Here is a 22,367-nt window from a genome sequence, read left to right on the forward strand (position 1 = left end):
GAGAGTATTGCTAGAAGCAAGTATTGGCAGAATGGGGAACTTGGTGGGTTTTAGAGGTAAGGTTAAGGAAGTGCTGGGTCATCCAAGACCATTTGGCTGATACATAGCTGGTGACACAGGAGATGATGGTAGAGCAGAGAAAGGGAGTTAAGATTTTTTAGCCTTTCCGGGTAAGTTTTGTGATGTAGGCCATGCACCAGTTTAGTTAGAATTGGATGTCCTCAGCAAACAGTTGGAGCTGAAGGTCAGACATGGGATGGACATTAATAAAAGTATAGCAGCATTCTGTAAGTAGTTCTCTATCTTTTTATGTCGCAGTATTTTCTTGCACCAGGTTTACTTTCAATTAAAAATAAATAAAAACTATTTGGTGTAAATGCTATTAGTAGCTGCCATACACATTCATACATATATGATTGCCTTGCTATTATAGAAAATATAATAAATGAAAACAAATCCAATTCTAGTTTACATTGGGCCCGATTCAGACCTGATCGCAGTTGTGCGAAATTGCACAGCAGACGATTATCGAACAACTGCGCATGCGTATGCGACACCAAACAGCGACAGAATGGTGTGAAAATTTTGATCGCTAGGCATACGCAAGGTGATTGACAGGAAGCGGACGTTTGTGGCTGGTAACTGCCCATTTTCTGGGAGTGTCAGGAAAAACAGTGGCGTTCCCAAGCATTTTCTGGGAGGGTGTGTGACGTCAGCTCCGGCCCCGAACAGCCTGATTCTGTCGCACTGTAGGAGTAAGCCCTGGGCTACGCACTGACTGGAAAAATCATTCGATGGTGAGTGAGTAGCGAACGGATTTGCAGCTGTCCGCTGTCTGGCAAAGTTTCACACGGCGTACGCATGCAGTCGCACACTTGCATGGGGCGGGTTTTCACTCTTTATGGGCGGCGACTATGTGATTGCAGCCCTCTGCAGCTTTGCAGAGGAGCGATCAGGTCTGGATTAGGCCCATTATTTTAAATTTTCTGAGTTGTTTTTATTAATTAGAAAGACTCATATCTAGCATAGTTTTCTCGTGTGCAACATATTTGTCTCAATGTTCACTTTAAACAGCAATTAGTATACCGCATAATGGCACCAACAGTCACATGGAAACCAATATGTCTACATAGTACCTCCAGTGCTCTGAAAAGCACCCTCAATACATTACATATTGCCAGTGACGTGCGGTGAGGTCCCTGGCTGGGGAGTCACTGAGATTTTATATATATATATATATATATACACACACACACACACACACAGTGGACGAAGTGGAAATTTTTAAGTGGGGGTAAGGAGAAGTGAAGGTTGCAATTATGCGCTCACCTCCGGAAAAGGGGGTGTGGCCACTCAAACAGGGGTGTGTCCTTCAGTGTAGTAGGACCCCTTATACTATCTAGTACCGGCGCCCCTTTCACCTGATACCACACAGTATGAGCGGAAATTCACATTACAGCATACGGTATGAGCCGAAATTCACATTACAGCACATGGTATGAGCCGAAATTCACATTACAGCACACGGTATGAGCCAAAATTCATGTTACAGCACACGGTATGAGCCAAAATTCACATTACAGCACACCATATGAGCTGAATCATATTTTACCACATGGTATGAGCTGAAATTCACATTACAGCACACGGTATGAGCTGAAATTCACATTACAGCACACGGTATGAGCCGAAATTCACATTACAGCACACCGTATGACCCGAAATTCACATTTCTCTATCGTCCTAGTGGATGCTGGGGTTCCTGAAAGGACCATGGGGAATAGCGGCTCCGCAGGAGACAGGGCACAAAAGTAAAGCTTTCCGATCAGGTGGTGTGCACTGGCTCCTCCCCCTATGACCCTCCTCCAAGCCAGTTAGATTTTTGTGCCCGGCCGAGAAGGGTGCAATTCTAGGTGGCTCTCCTAAAGAGCTGCTTAGAGAAAGTTTAGCTTAGGTTTTTTACTTTACAGTGAGTCCTGCTGGCAACAGGATCACTGCAACGAGGGACAGAGGGGAGAAGAAGTGAACTCACCTGCGTGCAGGATGGATTGGCTTCTTGGCTACTGGACATCAGCTCCAGAGGGACGATCACAGGTACAGCCTGGATGGTCACCGGAGCCTTGCCGCCGGCCCCCTTGCAGATGCTGAAGTAAGAAGAGGTCCAGAATCGGCGGCAGAAGACTCCTCAGTCTTCTAAAGGTAGCGCACAGCACTGCAGCTGTGCGCCATTTTCCTCTCAGCACACTTCACACGGCAGTCACTGAGGGTGCAGGGCGCTGGGAGGGGGGCGCCCTGGGAGGCAAATGAATACCTAATTTGGCTAAAAATACCTCACATATAGCCTCCGGAGGCTATATGGAGATATTTAACCCCTGCCAGAATCCGTTAAGAGCGGGAGACGAGGCCGCCGAAAAAGGGGCGGGGCCTATCTCCTCAGCACACAGCGCCATTTTCCCTCACAGAAAGGCTGGAGGGAAGGCTCCCAGGCTCTCCCCTGCACTGCACTACAGAAACAGGGTTAAAACAGAGAGGGGGGGCACTAATTTGGCGATATGCTTATATATATTAAGATGCTATAAGGGAAAACACTTATATAAGGTTGTCCCTATATAATTATAGCGTTTTTGGTGTGTGCTGGCAAACTCTCCCTCTGTCTCTCCAAAGGGCTAGTGGGTCCTGTCCTCTATCAGAGCATTCCCTGTGTGTGTGCTGTGTGTCGGTACGTGTGTGTCGACATGTAGGAGGACGATGTTGGTGAGGAGGCGGAGCAATTGCCTGTAATGGTGATGTCACTCTCTAGGGAGTCGACACCGGAATGGATGACTTATTTAGGAAATTACGTGATAATGTCAACACGCTGCAAGGTCGGTTGACGACATGAGACGGCCGACAAACAATTAGTACCGGTCCAGACGTCTCAAAAACACCGTCAGGGGTTTTAAAACGCCCGTTTACTTTAGTCGGTCGACACAGACACAGACAGGGACACTGAATCCAGTGTCGACGGTGAATAAACAAACGTATTCCTTATTAGGGCCACACGTTAAAGGCAATGAAGGAGGTGTTACATATTTCTGATACTACAAGTACCACAAAAGAGGGTATTATGTGGGATGTGAAAAAACTACCATAGTTTTTCCTGAATCAGATAAATTAAATAAAGTGTGTGATGATGCGTGGGTTCCCCCCGATAGAAAATTATGGGCGGTATACCCTTTCCCGCCAGAAGTTAGGGCGCGTTGGGAAACACCCCTTAAGGTGGATAAGGCGCTCACACGCTTATCAAAACAAGTGGCGGTACCGTCTATAGATAGGGCCGTCCTCAAGGACCAGCTGACAGGAGGCTGGAAAAATATCATAAAAAGTATATACACACATACTGGTGTTATACTGCGACCAGCGATCGCCTCAGCCTGGATGTGCAGAGCTGGGGTGGCTTGGTCGGATTCCCTGACTAAAAATATTGATACCCTTGACAGGGACAGTATTTTATTGACTATAGAGCATTTAAAGGATGCATTTCTATATATGCGAGATGCACAGAGGGATTTTTGCACTCTGGCATCATGAGTAAATGCGATGTCCATAACTGCCAAAAGATGTTATGGACACGACAGTGGTCAGGTGATGCAGATTCCAAACGGCACAAAGGTGTATTGCCGTATAAAGGATGAGGAGTTATTTGGGGTCGGTCCATCGGACCTGGTGGCCACGGCAACTGCGGGAAAATCCACCGTTTTTTACCCTAAGTCACATCTCTGCAGAAAAAGACACCGTCTTTTCAGCCTCAGTCCTCTCGTCCCTATAAGATCATATCTGCCCAGGGATAGAGGAAAGGGAAGAAGACTGCAGCAGGCAGCCCATTCCCAGGAACAGAAGCGTTCCACCGCTTCTGACAAGTTCTCAGCATGGCGCTGAGACCGTACAGGACCCCTGGATCCTACAAGTAGTATCCCAGGGGTACAGATTGGAAGGTCGAGACGTTTCACCTTCGCAGGCTCCTGAAGTCTGCTTTACCAAGGTCTCCCTCCGACAAGGAGGCAGTATGGAAAAAAAATTCACAAGCTGTATTCCCAGCAGGTGATAACTAAATTACCCCTCCTACTACAAGAAAAGGGGTATTATTCCACACTATATTGTGGTACTGAAGCCAGAAGGCTAGGTGAGACTTATTCTAAAAATTTTTTTGAACACTTACAAAGGTTCAAATCAAGATGGAGTCACTCAGAGCAGTGATAACGAACCAGGAAGAAGAGGACTATATAGTGTCCCGGGACATCAGGGATGCTTACCTCCATGTCCCAAATTTGCCCTTCTCACTAAGGGTACCTCAGGTTCGTGGTGCAGAACTGTCACTATCAGTTTCAGACGCTGCCGTTTGGATTGTCCACGGCACCCCGGGTCTTTACCAAGGTAATGGCCGAAATGATGATTCTTCTTCGAAGAAAAGGCGTCTTAAGTATCCCTTACTTGGACGATTTCCTGATAAGGGCATAGTCCAGGGAACAGTTGGAGGTCGGAGTAGCACTATCTCGGATACTGCTACAACAGCACGGGTGGATTCTAAATATTCCAAAATCGCAGCTGATCCGACGACACGTCTGCTGTGCCTAGGGATGATTCTGGACACAGTCCAGAAAAAGGTGTTTCTCCCGGAAGAGAAAGCCAGGGAGTTATCCGAGTTAGTCAGGAACCTCCTAAAAACAGTGCATCATTGCACAAGGGTCCTGGTAAAAATGGTGGCTTCCTACGAAGCAATTCCATTCGGCAGATTTCACGCAAGAACTTTTCAGTGGGATCTGCTGGACAAATGGCCCGGATCGCATCTTCAGATGCATCAGCGGATAACCCTATATCCAAGGACAAGGGTGTCTCTCCTGTGGTGGTTATAGAGTGCTCATCTTCTAGAGGGCCGCAGATTCGGCATTCAGGATTGGATGCTGGTGACCACGGAGCCCAGCCCGAGAGGCTGGGGAGCAGTCACACAGGGAAAAAATTTCCAGGGAGTGTGATCAAGTCTGGAGACTTTTCTCCACATAAATATACTGGAGCTAAGGGTAAATTTATAATGCTCTAAGCTTAGCAAGACCTCTGCTTCAGGGTCAGCCGGTATTTATCCAGTGGGAAAAACATCACGGCAGTCGCCCACGTAAACAGACAGGGCGACACAAGAAGCAGGAGGGCAATGGCAAAAACTGCAAGGACTTTTCGCTGGGCGGAAAATCATGTGATAGCACTGTCAGCAGTGTTTCATCCCGGGAATGGAAACTGGGAAGCAGACTTCCTCAGCAGGCACGACCTCCACCCGGGAGAGTGGAAACTTCATCGGGAAGTTTTTTCCACATGATTGTAAACCGTTGGGAAATACCAAAGGTGGACATGATGGCGTCCCGTCTGAACAAAAAACGGGACAGGTATTGCGCCAGGTCAAGAGACCCTCAGGCAATAGCTGTGGACGTTCTGGTAACACCGTGGGTGTACCAGTCGGTGTATGTGTTCCCTCCTCTGCTTCTCATACCTAAAGTGCTGAGAATTATAAGACGTAGAGGAGTAAGAACTATACTCATGGCTCCGGATTGGCCAAGAAGGACTTGGTACCCGGAACTTCAAGAGATGCTTACAGAGGTCTTATGGCCTCTGCCGCTAAGAAGGGACTTGCTTCAGCAAGTACCATGTCTGTTCCAAGACTTACCGCAGCTGCGTTTGTCGGCATGGCGGTGGAAAGCCGGATCCTAAGGGAAAAAGGCATTCCGGAAGAGGTCATTCCTACCCTGGTCAAAGCCAGAAAGGAGGTGACCGCACAACATTATCACCACATGTGGCGAAAATATGTTGCGTGGTGTGAGGCCAGGAAGGCCCCACAAAGAAATTTCAACTCGGTCGTTTCCTGCATTTCCTGCAAACAGGAGTGTCTATGGGCCTCAAATTGGGGTCCATTAAGGTTCAAATTTCGGCCCTGTCGATTTTCTTCCAGAAAGAATTGGCTTCAGTTCCTGAAGTCCAGAAGTTGTCAAGGGAGTATTGCATATACAACCCCCTTTTGTGCCTCCAGTGGCACTGTGGGATCTCAACGTAGTTCTGGGTTTCCTCAAATCACATTGGTTTAAAACCAGTCAAATCTGTGGATTTGAAGCATCTCACAGGAAAAGTGACCATGCTCTTGGCCCTGGCCTGGACCAGGCGAGTGTCAAATTGGTGGTTTTTTCTCAAAAAAGCCCATATCTGTTTGTCCATTCGGACAGGGCAGAGCTGCGGACTCGTCCCCAGTTCTCTCCCTAAGGTGGTGTCAGTGTTTTACCTGAACCAGCTTATTGTGGTGCCTTGCACCTACTAGGGACTTGGAGGACTCCAAGTTGCTAGATGTTGTCAGGGCCCTGAAAATATGTTCCAGGACGGCTGGAGTCAGGAAAACTGACTTGCTGTTATCCTGTATGCACCCAACAAACTGGGTGCTCTTGCTTCTAAGCAGACTATTGCTAGTTGGATGTGTAATACAATTCAGCTTGCACATTCTGTGGCAGGCCTGCCACAGCCAAAATATGTAAATGCCCATTCCACAAGGAAGGTGGGCTCATCTTGGGCGGCTGCCCGAGGGGTCTCGGCTTTACAACTTTGCCGAGCAGCTACTTGGTCAGGGGCAAACACGTTTGCTAAATTCTACAAATTTGATACCCTGGCTAAGGAGGACCTGGAGTTCTCTCATTCGGTGCTGCAGAGTCATCCGCACTCTCCCGCCCGTTTGGGAGCTTTGGTATAATCCCCATGGTCCTTTCAGGAACCCCAGCATCCACTAGGACGATAGAGAAAATAAGAATTTACTTACCGATAATTCTATTTCTCGGAGTCCGTAGTGGATGCTGGGCGCCCATCCCAAGTGCGGATTATCTGCAATACTTGTACATAGTTACAAAAATCGGGTTATTATTGTTGTGAGCCATCTTTTCAGAGGCTCCGCTGTTATCATACTGTTAACTGGGTTTAGATCACAAGTTGTACGGTGTGATTGGTGTGGCTGGTATGAGTCTTACCCGGGATTCAAAATTCCTCCCTTATTGTGTGCGCTCGTCCGGGCACAGTACCTAACTGGCTTGGAGGAGGGTCATAGGGGGAGGAGCCAGTGCACACCACCTGATCGGAAAGCTTTACTTTTGTGCCCTGTCTCCTGCGGAGCCGCTATTCCCCATGGTCCTTTCAGGAACCCCAGCATCCACTACGGACTCCGAGAAATAGAATTATCGGTAAGTAAATTCTTATTTTTACCACACGGTATGAGCCGATATTCACATTATAGCACACGGTATGAGCCGAAATTCACATTACAGCACACGGTATGAGCCGAAATTCACATTACAGCACACTGTATGAGCCAAAATTCAGATTATAGCAAACTGTATGGGCCGAAATTCACATTACAGCACACTGTATGACCCGATATTCATATTTTACCACACGGTATGAGCCGATATTCACATTATTGCACACGGTATGAGCCGAAATTCACATTACAGCACACAGTATGAGCTGAAATTCACATTACAGCACACGGTATGAGCCGAAATTCATATTACAGCACACTGTATGAGCCGAAATTCACATTACAGTACACCGTATGACCCGAAATTCATATTTTACCACACGGTATGAGCCGATATTCACATTGTAGCACACTGAATGAGCCGAAATTCACATTACAGCACACAGTATGAGCCAAAATTCACATTACAGCACACGGTATGAGCCGAAATTCACATTACAGCACACGGTATGAGCCGAAATTCACATTACAGCACATGGTATGACCCACAATTCAGGGACAGGGAGAGAGTGAGAGCAGGGACTGAGAGAGTGAGAGCAGGGACTGAGAGAGTGAGAGCAGGGACATAGGGAGGCAGGGGAACATTACCTGGTATGTGCAGCGGAGGTGCGGAAGGGACTGTGGTTGTTGGTGGCAGATGAGTCCATGGTCTGCAGGGGATGCGGCGGTACTAAGCTGTCCTTCGTTGCTGCGGCGTTGATGTCCCTCTGACCACTGCCAGTTGTCTGCGGTAGTCAGCTTTCAGTGGCGGTGCAGCGTGCGGTAGTGAGCGCTGGTCAGCAGTGGGCGGCGGGTGGCTGTGATACAAATAAATAATTTTTTTACTTTTATTTTATTTATTTTTCCCTGACCCTGCAGTACTAGTGATCTGGGGGTGAGCTGCAGTATAAGTGATCTTGCCCAGATCACTTGGACTGCAGCTCACCCCCAGATCATCTGGGGGTGAGCTGCAGTCCAAGTGATCTGGGGGTGAGCTGGCCAGACACTTCCCACCCCACCGCACAACTGCCCCCCCGCCCCATCGCCTAGGTGGTCAGGTACCAGCGCTGTCCGGCGCCTCCGTGCTGTCCCCAGCTGTGGTGCTCCCGTTATCTCTGGAGCTGCCGCTGCTGTAGGCAGCTCCAACAACGGGTCCCGCCGCCGCTGCCCACACGCCGCGCTCCTGTGTATGCGGCTCTACTGTAGCGTCGGGTCCCGGAGCTGCCGCTGCCCCCTTCCCCCCCTCCCGCCGCGGTCCTGTAGTGGCGGCTCCAGAAAGGTCCTCTCCTCTAGACACTACCGGCGGCTCCACTGTAGCGCCGGGTCCTGCCGCAGCTGCAGCTTAATGCCTATGGGTGATTGGACCAGCGGATCCAGTACTGGATCCGCTGTCCAATCACATCTGCCTCGCTGACAGGGGCGGGTTTCCCCTGTCAACGAGGCACTGGCATATGTGCCGCTTCCCCCGTAGTTTTTTAATGGGCTTTCACAGCCCAGTGCTTGGCCCCGCCCCCCTTTCTCTCAACCTTTCCAGTTGTTAACAGGAGGCACTGCTAATAGTGCCTCCCGAGGTGATTAAAAATGTTAAAATGCATAGTATAATATAAAGAGATTACTTATGACACAGAATATGTGTCATAAGTATCTTCTTTATATTATTTTAATCATTAATGGCTCATTAATGGCAGGGGAGGCACTGCCTCCCCTGACTGCACGTCCCTGCATATTGCCCATGTACAGAAGATCAGCCTGACATATACAGTAAAACAATACAACTTGCTTACACAGTTGCTCTCACTATATAGCAGCAGTCTGAGATATGATTAGTTATAGGAAAACCTGCCCTTATGTTTGTCACAATGATGATGAAGTCCACTTCCCATCTCCTATATAATAGCCCTATTCTGTGACTTTGTGATTCATTTGCTAACGCTGGGTGGAGTCACAAGACTGGGCGGAGTTAGTCAAATGAGTCACAGATCTGGCCAAATCTACAGGAGACTAGGAGCAGAAGCAGATAGTATGGGCATGGCACAGGCAGGGGTGCATACCTCCCAGCTTTCTGCAGGAGCTGTCTTCAGGCAGAAGGAGGGACACACACACACACACACACACACACTCTCGGCAAAAAGGGGGCGTGGCTTCACAGGAGGGCCCCGTTTTCGTCAGTGAGCTGCTGGCATGCCCCCAGGGGCTGCTTATGAGTCCGGGGGGCCCAGGGCACTTGAGACAGTGGAGCCCTATCTCATTGCTGTGCCTGCTGTGGAGTTAGGGGCGTGGCCTAATCGCGGACGCGCGGCCACGCCCCCTTATGCAAATTCCGATTTTTATTTTTATTTTTTACATGGGATTGTGGCCCCTCAGCTAGGGCTAAATCCAGAGGGGGTGGTCGCTCCCCCCTACACACCCGCACAGGCAGAAGAAAGCAGGGAGACTGCTGCCTCCCTGTAACACCACAGACCTGCCAATACGCAGCAGCGTGTGCTGACTGTAGCACAATGCTGCCGCTGTTGCTGGTAGGATGGGGGAGCTTCTGAGATGGGACAGAGCTACTCGAGCCGGGGGGCCCCCTAAAACTGTGGGGCCAACGGTACGTACCCCCTGCCCCCCCCCCTCACTAATCCGGCTCTGCTGCTGGAACCCCCCCTTAATCCATACCCCCTGATGCCCCCTCTCCCTCTGTCTCCACTATTCACCGCTGCTCTGCTGCTCTGCTAAGCAGAACGAGTACAGGAGCTTTCCAACTGCCCCCCCACCGCGGGACACTGCGACCCGCGGGTGGGACAGCGGGACAGACCCCAAAAAATGGGACTGTCCCGCGAAAATCGGGACATTTGGGAGGTATGGGGGTGGGTGAGGGGTATGTCATACAGACAGACGGGCACCGGCTCACTGTGTGCTTGACCCCCCACATCGGCATACTCAGCAGGGTCTCTCTGGCGCGGAGGAGCGTCACTTTCTAGCACACTCCACGCTTCTTAGCTGCAGTTTTGTGGGGCACCTGCCGCTGTGCAGGTTCCGTACTGCCTCTGTTATCTCCAGCCCCGGCAACCCCACCGCTAGCTGCAGCGCTGCCACCCGCAGTGAGGTGCGCCCAGCTCATTCACACACTTTAGCTGGCGGGTAGCGCTGCAGAAATCCAAGCTGCATGCTATGACCCCCTCCTCCCTCCAGCCGCAGCATCTCCTGGGGGCTAACCAGTCATTTCCAGTCTCACCTTACCACAGTGCCCGGCAGCTGCGCGAGGTCTGCGGTGTGTGACTGAGGAGGGGGGGAGGGATGCGGACGGGCAGAGGAAGCAGGACTCCAGCCTGAGAGAGTCAACCATGCCAAGTCTCCAGCAGCAGCAGATCCCAACAGGTTGGAGTGGAACAGCAGCAGCCAGCAGCAGTGACTCCGGTAAGACACATCTGTCTGTCACCACTGTTTTGTCCCTAATACCAATCTCTCCCGTGCCCTGTGTTCTGTCATGTCCCTGTCACCCCTGGCCTTGCCCTGCCACCCTTATCCTGGCCCTTTCACCCTTATCCTGGCCCTGTCACCCTTATCCTGGCCCTGTTACCCCTATCCTGGCCCTGTCACCCCTGTGCTTGCCCTGTCAACCCTATACTGGCCCCGTCACCCCTGTCCTGGTCCTGCCGCCCCTACCCTGGCCCTGTCACCCCTATCCTGTCCCTGTCATTTCTGTTCTGGCCCCGTCGCCCCTGTCCTGGCCCCGTCACCCCTGTCCTGGCACCGTCACCCCTGTTCTGATCCTGTCACCCCTGTCCTGGCCCCATCAAGCCTGTTCTGACCCTGTCACCCCTGTCCTGGCCCTGTTACTGCATACCCTCCAACTACCTTTTATGGCATGTACAGTACCCGCAGCGCGTCCAGACCTCTCCCCAATGCACCACACCTCCGCACCTTCCCCTCCACCACATGCGGCACTCCACCCCTCCCCCACATGCTGTGCCTCCAGACCCCCTACACCACCCGCGGCTCCCACTCCTTCGCCCCTTCACCACCCACAGCACCTCCAGGCCCCCTCTACCATTCACCCCCCTTATATGTCTCCCCCCCACACCTGCCCTCCTCCACCGCAGCATCTGCAGGCACCCTCCTCCATCCGCGGTCCCCCCCTCACCCACCCCTCCCCCACTAATGGCACCCCCGCACCTGCCCCTCCACCACCTGCAGCACCTCCGGACCTCCTTTCCCATTTACCGCACCACCCGTACCTGCCCCTACCCTACCCATGGTGCCTGCGGTCCCCTACCCCACCCCCGGCACTCCCATCCCTTCCCATCCCACAGCACCTCCGGAACCCTTCACCCATCCACAGCATCCCCACACCTGCCCCTCCCACCTGTGGCACCCCTGCCCCTCCCCCACCTGCAGTGCCTCCGGACCCCTCCCCCATCTGCATCCCCCACTCCTCTGCCTCTCCCCCACCCGCAGTACCTCCCGAACCTTCCCCATCCGGGCCCCACCCCCACTTCTGCCCCCCCTCCACCCGCAGCATCTACATACACCATCCGCAGTCCCCCCCGCACCCGCTACATTCTGTACATCGTGCCCTGCAGGTGCTGTTCACGCCGTCGCAAGGGGCTGTGCCTCCTTCACCATCGCACGCCCTTTCATTGTGCAATATTTAACCACTAACAAAGGAATGCAGGTAATACTCCATATAATACAAATATTCTACCCCAGAAAGGCATGCAAGGGTTAAGGGGGCGTAGCCCCTTGCGACGGTGTGAAGAGCGCCCGTAGGGCGCGATGAAGCACCTAGTACATCTATATTAGTGCATGTGTGAGACTGAGCAGATGTAGTGTACTTCTATAAACACATAAACATTATGGTTAAACACTACAGTCTGGAACTCACTGAGGGCACATTTTATATGTATGTCATTCTAGGGTTGTATTTCATTATGTATCCAGTTTGAATCTTTTCTTTCCCACTTTGAAAAATGAGTACTGTAAGTTACAAATGTGTATATAAAAAATATATATCGGACATTTTATTGAACAGCCGTCATATCGCTGGTCCATAGACCAATGTGTACCAACAATATTATTGTGAATGCTGTCACACCCGTTAAATGATTATACAGATGGGGGGCGTGGCTTGGCATGGCATGGAGTAGGCATCATAGTGCTGTAGCTTCCATCTAAAACTCTTTTCCCTGATCCTGTGTACCCGGTGATTAGGCTGCCCCTGCTCCTGCAGCTGTATGTGCCCCCTGTGCATACCCTGAGACATGCTGGGCTGGTGTGCGCTGTCCTGCTGAAGGAGTTTAGACGCGCCAGTTGGGTGAGGCCTATCCCAGCTCCGGACCTCCGGTCACGTGGATCCGCGGCGGTATCTCACCGCTCTCTATGTCCTACTGGCTCTTGGCTGCGGCGGTGTCCGGGATCCTGCCTATCTCCGGGATCACTGCTGGACACTGCTGACTGCACACTCTGCCTTGGTGGAGCCCTGCTGCGCTGTTCTGCTCCGGCCAGCGCCATCTTGGACACGTGCGCCCGGTCCATCTGCGTGCGTCTCGCCCTGTATTGCTCCTCTAACACCTGGAGATACTGTGGCTCTTTACTTCTTCTGAGAAGGGGGGCATATTGTGACCTGCTGCTCAGTTTTTCCATATTACCTGCCTACTGTGTCTGCAGGGAGCGCTGTTACACTGAGGTGTGGAACCCCTGTGTGCATCTCTTGGATTTCTCTCACTTTGACTTTCACTGCACCACTGTGATTATTATACATACTGTCTCTGTCCTGCATGCTTTGTTTGCTGCCTGGATGTGCACTTTGAGTACAACATGTTATAAGCCATCTGCTAGCACTTTGGAGTGCTTGGTATAATATACATCCCCCACAGTGTGTGGACCTGCCGTTACTTGTGATATTCTTCCTCTTGGTGGAGCGGTCTTATATCTACATATACAGCGTGCAGTAGGGTCCACCTTATACCTTCTGTGTTATCCTATACTGAGCTTCCCGCCGGTCCTGTGGTTCCTGCCGGTATTGTTATGGGGAATACAGGCAATACAGCTGGTGCTGCAGGACGTTTGGAAAGATTTGGTAGAAATAATCAATTGTCGGCACCCCCATCTGCCCAGGGGGCATCCCCTCCCTCTCCTCAGACTGCTTCAGAGGAACCCTCTGTTGCTGATGTTATGCAATCTACACAGCAGATCCTACAAGCCATCACTGCTTCTGAGCACAGGGTAACTGACAAGATCGCTCAAGTTCAAGCTGATATTTCACTCATCCGCCATGACATGCAGAAACTCCACGAATGCGCGGGAGGAGTGGAACAACGTGTGTCTGATCTTGAGGATGTCACCACCCCGCTCAAAGACTGTGTCGCTGATCTATCCTTCCAGATGGCTGCTGTCAAGATAAAGTTGTCAGATATGGAAGGGCTGAGGGTTCACACCCTGAAAAATTTCTAGATGATTGGCTCCTAAACATCTTTAAAAAGGAGGACTTTAGTGCGCACTTTGCTGTGGAACGCGCGCACCGTCTACCTTTTCAAGCTCTGGTGCTCCGGCATGCACCTTCATTGCTCGCATGCTTCACTATAAAGATTGGGATGCTGTTCTTCGCCTAGTGTGAGTACATGGTCCACTGAAGTTCCAGAACCACTCCGTGACAGTTTTTCCTGACTTTGCAATTGACGTACAAAAATCCAGATCCCAATCTCTACAGATAAAAAGGAAACTGAGAGACAGACAAATCCAATACTCTATGTTGTTCCCAGCTCGGCTGCGTGTTGTGCACGAGTGTTCTACGCACTTCTTCAATTCTCTGAGAGAAGCTAAAGCATGGTTGGAGCAGAGGCCCCGTGCTTTGAAATCGGCAGATATCATTGTCCTCTGTTTTAACATTTAACCAGTTTCCTACAGGTTTCTTCTTGTGTATATGCTTCTATGGTTAATTCTATGGGGAGATGGGGAAATGTTGTTATCTTTTCTGAATCCCAATTGGAGGTTTGTTAGTATGCCTTCTCACCTGGGACCACCCTTTTTCTTTTTCTTTTTTTTCTGGGAGTCCTTAGTAGGATATAGCGTTTAGGAGTGTTTCATTCTAATAGTCACTCTTTTACTATTTTGGTGTTTTAGTTTAAGTGACGGACGTTTTCTAGTTGGGATATAGCTATATCTCGGTTCCTAATGGGTAAACAGAGTGGGTGGTAGGTTGGGTTTCTGTTGTTTTGTTGTTGGTTTTTTCATTTATTTTAATTCACTCCACTCTTTGATATGGTCATGTATTGTTTATGCATTGTTCTTGAAGTGTACTGTACTTGTAATGTTTTATTGGGGAAGATTTGGTGCCAATACTTGGTGAATATTCGGTCTTCTCAAGCTGTGCGGCTGCTGGACTCCAGTTCATGTACTATGATGTGTCTCTCCCTGTTACTGTGTTTCCTCCTCTGCTCCTTTCTCTTGTCTCTTTTTCTCCTGTTTCTCTTTTCAGTCTCCCCCAATGCCGACGGTACCTGAGGAGCTCCACCAACTAGGCTGGAATGTACGGGGTCTCAATAACAAAATTAAGAGAGCGCTGGTATTATCACAAGTAAAAAAGTATAAAGCAGATATTGTTTGTTTCTCAGAGACTCATCTTACTGGTAGTAAGACATTAGCCTTGAAAAAACTGTGGGTGGGGTGGTTACTCCATTCTACTTTCCCACAAAATGCCAGGGAAGTTTCCGTGTTAGTTAAAAAATCAGTAAACTTCCATTTAGAACATAGCCAAATAGATCAGTATGGCTGCCGCTTTGTCTTTCTTCGGGCTTTTATTAACTCTACTGTTTTAAATATTCTCATGGTATATGTCCCCCCTCCATATAATAATGAAGTTTTGAGACAGGCTGTGTCCTTTATTGCGTTGTCACCTTCCATTCCTACTATTTGTATTGGGAACTTTAATAATGTAATGGCCCTACTTTTAGACAGATGGAGAGAAAATATCCGCGATGATCTCTCTTCTTCTTCCCCAACCCCTATTTCTAAATTTGTGTCAGAGCTTGGACTGGTTGATGTTTGGAGAGTTAAGTTCCCCCAGGAAAGCCAATACTCTTGCTGCTCAGCTACTTTCAACACTTTTTCACGCATAGATTTGTCTCTTTTATCCCCGGATTTGTTTCCTAAGGTAGTTCAGGTTAGTTACTTGCCCAGGGGGATCTCCGATCATTCACCTGTTTTGTTAATATTAGATAAATTGGTACCTCAGGGTATTACATTTTGGAAACTTAACCCATTCTGGCAGTCGTTAATGGGAGATGGGGCTGATATGCTTGCTGCATGGCAAAATTTTCAAGACCACAATGCTTCTTACGCCACCCCAACTATTAAACATGACGCATTCAAAGCTACTATCCGTGGTTCCCTCGTCAAAAAAGTGGCAGCTATTAAACATTCCAGTAGGGAGGAGAAGTGCCGTCTTGAGCCAACCTGCTGTCAACTGGAGGCTGAATATCTTCTGCTTAGATCCCCCTCTGTACATGACTGTTGGGATTTGGCAAGGAAGGAATGGGCACAGTTTTTATTAGATAAGTCCAAGTGCAGGTTGTTATTTTCAAGACACACATTGTACTCACAGGCTGAGGTAGGTGGTAGCTATCTTGCCTTTCTCTACAAGGCGGACAAGGGCAGTATCTCTGTCCAACAAATATCTGATTCTCAGGGTGATTTGAAATACTCCAGCTCTGATGTTAATGACGTTTTTTTTTGCCTATTATTCTTCCTTGTACGCTTCAAGTGTGTCCTATACCGCAGATCAACTGAGTGACTACCTTTCCCACATTCATTTACCACAATTATCTGAAGAATCCAATGATTTTTTGGACTCCCCTTTTACGGTTGAGGAACTGGACGCTGCTATTACTTCGTTCCCCAACAATAAGGCCCCTGGGTGTGACGGGCTACCCATTGAAATATACAAGCAGTTTAGGGAATTTTATACCCCATACCTAGTTGAATTATTTAATGCTCTCTTTGAATACGGTTCTTTGCCCTCCTCAATGTCTGAAGCCATTATAATTGTACTTCTTAAGCTGGGTAAAGACCCTACCTCCCCAGACTCTTATCGCCCTATTTCATTACTCTCCACGGACGTAAACATTTTAGCCAAAGTCCTAGCCATCCGTTTGAATACTGTAATCACGTCTATTGTCCTCAGTGACCAGACGGGTTTTATGCCGGGCAAGTCTACGGTACAGAACCTCTGCAGACTCTTTTGTCACTTACAAAGGGATGACCGATCCGAGTCGGGGGCAGTGGTGGTGTCTTTGGATGCCGCCAAGGCCTTCAACCTGGTAGAATGGGAATATCTGTGGAAAGTACTTCATAAATTCGTCTTCGGTCCTAAATTTATTCGATGGGTCCAGCTGCTATATTCTTCTCAGGCAGCTCGTATATCTCAGTCAATGGTCACGTGTCGAGACCCTTTCCATTGGAGAGGTGTACAAGGCAGGGATGCCCACTCTCTCCGGCTTTATTTGCCCTTGCCATCGAACCTTTAGCATGTTGTTTTCGTATGTCTTCAGACATTGAGGGTATTCAGGTGGGGGACAACACAGATGTTGTTGCACTATTCGCTGATGACATGCTTTTATTCCTTAGGGACTCTGTGAACTCATTAATCTCTATGTTACGGATCATTAATCTCTTCGGCTTACTCTGGCTTACAAATAAACTGGAACAAGTCCAGTGTCTATTCTATATCTGATATACTCCCCGCTGTGCCAGACCCTGGTTGTTCGTTGCAGTGGACTCTGCGATTTAAATATTCAGGAGTTTGGATTTCTCACCACCCTCAAGATTATGTTGCACTAAATGTGGAGCCTGTAACGAATGACTTTAAAAATAAAGCTCATTTGTGAAACTACCGCTTACCATTATGGGTCGTATCAATCTCATCAAAATGTCTATTCAACCCAGGTATCTCTATTTACTGCAACATTCACCCATATATATACCTAAAAAAAATATTTTCTACCATTGACAGTGTTATCTCCTCCTTTATATGGGATGGTAAGGCATCCAAAGTGGCCATAAAAGCTTTGGTCAGGTCCAAACTGGATGGTGGGCTAGGTCTTTCCAATATGCGTGTACACTACTTGGACTCTCAACTGGTCCATCTTTCTAGTTTATCTTGGGTACAGGTGGAACTACGTTAGCCGGGTTCTAGTCCTCTCTCTCACCGGTTCAATTTCTGCTGTGTGGTTCTGCTATTTCTGCTCTTCCTCCTATACTACGGCAGGCTCTCTTGGTGTGGCGCATGACGCACACCTTTTTCGACTGGTATGACCTTGATGAGGAGTCACCCTTGTGGTTTAATGCTTCATATAAGGAATTGTTTCCTTTGTCTCAAGATAATTTATGGTTGAGGGTGGAAATTACAATGATGAATCAACTGTATGATGCTGGTAGTTTTAAGTACTTTGAACAGATACGACAGGATTATGATATCCCTAATTCGACCTTTTTCCGCTACCTTCAGTTGTGCCATGCGTCACAAGCCCAGTTTGGTAAAGCACCTCTGGCCATTTCAATGGGGTATATGCAATTGCAGTTGAATTGCCGCGAAAGTCGAAAAACGGGGCATTTTCGACACAAAAAAATATTCGACAATGCAATACAGTACTTTTCGACAAAAAAACGGACTTTTCAGATTCTACTTTTTAGAATTCGACAGTTGTCAAATTCGACATGTCTGCACTGGTAAAAATGCGGCTTTTCGACAAAAGTGTATTCAATTGAAGAATGTCGATTCGACAACAGTGCTTTTCGACAGTAATTTCGTCAATTTCATTCCGCCTCACTTTGCTGGCGGAATCTAATAAAAAAAATTACAAACATGTTTTTTTGTGTGTTTTTTTTATTGCTAATAGCATATCTATTTATATTAGAAGGGATTAGGTACTTGGTTTGTCTATTAGGAGACACAGCTATTATTTATATATTTTTTAAAATAATATATATTTTTTTTAACTGACTAAAATAGAGAGAGCATGGTTTTCAGTGGGAAGGGGTGGGAATGGGTTAAAATCCAGAAAAACAAATGCGTGGGGTCCCCCCTCCTAAGCATAACCAGCCTCGGGCTCTTTGAGTCGGTCCTGGTTGTAAAAATACGGGGGGGGGGATTGACAGGGGATCCCCCGTATTTTTAGAACCAGCACCGGGCTCTGCGTCCGGTCCTGGTGCAAAAAATATGGGGGACAAAAAACGTAGGGGTCCCCCGTATTTTTAACACCAGCACTGGGCTCCACTAGTCAGAGAGATAATTCCACAGCCGGGGGACACTTTTATATCGGTCCCTGCGGCCCTGGCATTAAATCACTAACTAGTCACCCCTGGCCGGGGTACCCTGGAGGAGTGGGGACCCCTTAAATCAAGGGGTCCCCCCTTCCAGCCACCCAAGGGCCAGGGGTGAAGCCCGAGGCTGTCCACCCCATCCATGGGCTGCGGATGGGGGGCTGATAGCCTTGTGTCCACTTCTCCAAGTAGAATCCACGTACTTGGCACAAAAAAAAAACGCATACCCGATCCACGCACTGAAAGGGGTCCCATGTTTACACATGGGACCCCTTTCCCCGAATGCTGAGACCCCCCGTGACTCCTGTCACAGAGGGTCCCTTCAGCCAATCAGGGAGCGCCATGTCGTGGCACTCTCCTGATTGGCTATGCGCGTCTGAGCTGTCAGACAGCGCACCGCACAGCCGCTCCATTATCTTCAATGGTGGGAACTTTGCAGTAAGCGGTGAGGTTACCCACCAATCGACGTGGCGCTCCCTGATTGGCTGAAGGGACCCTCTGTGACAGGAGTCACGGGGGGGTCTCAGCATTCGGGGAAAGGGGTCCCATGTGTAATCATGGGACCCCTTTCAGTGCGTGGATCGGGTATGCGGTTTGTTTTTTTGGCAAGTACGTGGATTACAAAAACAGAACAGGACACACTGGATTTAGGTGAGTATAATTTTATTTTCAGGTACCCCGGATTCTACTTGGAGAAGTGGACAGAGGTTGGCGTGTGAACATAGGTAAGTATGTGTGTGTCTGCATGTATGTAATAAAGTTTTACTTTCACGGTGTGCGTGTCCTGTTTTTATTTGGGTATTTTTTTTTCTGTAGAACTACAGGTACCAGCGGGCCGTTCCCCCCCCCCCCCGCGCATGCTGGTACTTGTGGTTCTCCAAGTACCAGCTTGCGGGGGAGGCTTGCTGGGACTTGTAGGTCTTCTGCAAAAAACAATATTCTTTGATTTTACACAAGGCTATCTGCCCCCCATCCGCAGCCCATGGATGGGGGGACAGCCTCGGGCTTCACCCCTGGCCCTTGGGTGGCTGGAGGGGTGGGACCCCTTGATTTAAGGGGTTCCCACTCCTCCAGGGTACCCCAGCCAGGGGTGACTAGTTGGGGATTTAATGCCACGGCCGCAGGGACCGGTATAAAAGTGTCCCCCGGCTGTGGCATTATCTGTCCAGCTAGTGGAGCCCGGTGCTGGTGTTAAAAATACGGGGGACCCCTACGCTTTTTGTCCCCCGTATTTTTTGCACCAGGACCGGACGCAGAGCCCGGTGCTAGTTCTAAAAATACGGGGGATCCCCTGTCAATTTTTTCCCGTATTTTTACAACCAGGACCGGCTCAAAGAGCCCGAGGCTGGTTATGCTTAGGAGGGGGGACCCCACGCCATTTTTTTAGGGTTTTTTAACCATTTTTGTGCCATTCCGAAAACTCGAATCCAGGACGCACTTATCCGTCAATTGGTCCGTTTTTCGACAGCGGGACTGTCGAATCCGTTTTTAATTGAATATGTCAAATTCCGGCACCCGCCGGCCGGGATTCGACGGTCGAATTGTGTCGAATTTAAAAACGGGCAAAAAAAAGCTGCAATTCGCCCGGAATTGCATATACCCCAATGTCTCCAATCAAAAAATGCTTATTAACCTGAGCTCCAAAGGCCAAATCTCTACAGTATATGCTGCACTGAATGAGTGTGTCAATTTCCATTTATCTATCCCTTTGAAATCTAAGTGGGAACATAATTTAGGTATGCTTTCTGATGAACAATGGACGCAAGTGCTGGGCTCCATTAAGTACGCTACCCCATGTGTCAGATACCAGCAGATTTATTTCTATTTACTGCATAGAGTATATCGCACTCCAGTAATGCTTTATAGGGCACACCTTCCTTTTGATACCTGTTGTCCAAAGTGTGGTGTGGAGGGGGCTGATTTCTGGCATCTCTTGTGGTCCTGTTCAAGGGTACTAACCTTTTGGAGCGTAGTTTAGGGTGATATTATTCTTACAGAACCATCCCTGCCAATGCTGGACCCTAAACTGTGCATAGTTGGGTTAGATGTTGAAGAGACACACTCATTGGTCCTATACCGATATGTTATGTGTTTAACCACTATGGCTAAGGTATTAATAGCAAGGAAGTGGCTTTCACCCAATATGTCTCACTGGATAGCTTTAGTCAATGATGTCCCTGGGCACGAGTGATTGAAGTTTAGATCTAGAGGTGCGATGTCACACTACTATGGTAAATGGGACAGATGAAATACATCGGTTTTTGGGGCGGGGTCCACGGGGTAGAAAGTGAGCTGTGTGTGATTTGGTAATGGAGCCCATTTTGTATTCTGTATTTTCACCAGACCGTGTTATTCACTTATGCTTTATATTTTCTATGTTATGCACCGTTTCTGTTTTGGACATAATTGTATTCTGCTTTCACATTCTATTTCCCTTTGTAATTGGTGCTATATAATTACTTCTTGTTATTTCAACGCCATCACTTTGATAATGTGTACGTTGCGATGTTCACTTAAATGACCAGATATACTCTTGTGTTAACAGTGATACAAGTTTAAGTTTTACCGAGCTACATGCTTCATACCAGACTGTGCATTTGTTTGTTTGTTTGTTTGTTTGTTCATGTAAAATTTACAATAAAAATTACACAATTTAAAAAAAAATGAGTATACAGATATGTCCTCATATATCTGGCCTCAATACACCCATGTATCACGAAATGCCTGGCGTAACTGAGCTGCCAGGTCCTGCGCAACTCTTCTAACGTTGGTTGTCTTTATTTTGCTGTAAATGTGCCTTGGTCACAAAGCAATGCATCTAGAATGCAGGAGGAGACTGTGCTGATTCATTTATGACACTTGTATATTGTGTGTGACTGTATACGGTACACAATGGTACTTGTATTGAAAAAAGCTGCAGCTCCTACATTGTAGCTCTTTGTATACAGAGGTCATTCCGAGTTGATCGTAGCTGTGCTAAATATAGCACAGCTACGATCAGGAACACAGACATGCGGGGGGATGCCCAGCACAGGGCTAGCCCGCCCCGCATGTCAGTCCCTGCCCCGTCGCTGAAGTACAAAAGCATCGCACAGCGGCGATTCTTTTGTACTTCAGGAGTAGCTCCCGGCCAGCGCAGCTTTTGCGTGCTGGCCGGGAGCTACTCGTCGCTGCCCGACTCGCAGCGGCTGTGTGTGACACCTGCGTTGGCCGGACCACGCCCACAAAATGACGGCCAAATGCCGCCGTGCCGCCCCCTCCCGCCCAGCGACTGCCTCTGCCTGTCAATCAGGCAGAGGCGATTGCTAGGCAACGACAGCCGTCGGCTGTCAGCCATGCGCTGGCACTCTGCAGTTCTGACCTGAACGCTGCGCTGCGAAGAACTGCAGCGAGCTTTCAGGTCAGAATGACCCCCACAGATTCATAGAATCAGTCGCACACAGATATACAAGTGTTGCATATCAAATTAATCAAGCGAAGTCTACTCATGCGTCCTAAGACAACTAAGCTGAATTTTCTGCAAAAAAGATGCCCAACGCTAGAAGCAGGGGCATTTCAAGAGAGGAGGGGTCCGTGGGCAGACTCTGGGTGGGCCCCCTCCTCTCCACGGCGACGTAGGCTCCGGCAATAAGCCAAAGTCTACTGCACATGCTCAAGTCTCCAGAAACATGGTGCCTGCCATGGTCCGCAGACTAATTTCTTACTGCGCATGCACGGCAGCCATTTTGGGACAGATTTTTGCAGAGGCTGCTACACCTGTCGCGGGACTCCG

General features: G+C 48.9%; 1 protein-coding gene across 1 annotated transcript in view; it reads left to right on the forward strand.

The window, feature by feature from the left end:
• Positions 1-22,367, forward strand: part of LOC134934645 (electrogenic sodium bicarbonate cotransporter 1-like) — a 365,846-nt gene that overhangs the window by 220,656 nt on the left and 122,823 nt on the right. The gene's annotated exons all lie outside the window — the stretch shown is intronic.

Source organism: Pseudophryne corroboree, chromosome 6 (genome assembly GCF_028390025.1).
Source record: "Pseudophryne corroboree isolate aPseCor3 chromosome 6, aPseCor3.hap2, whole genome shotgun sequence".
Taxonomy (NCBI): domain Eukaryota; kingdom Metazoa; phylum Chordata; class Amphibia; order Anura; family Myobatrachidae; genus Pseudophryne; species Pseudophryne corroboree.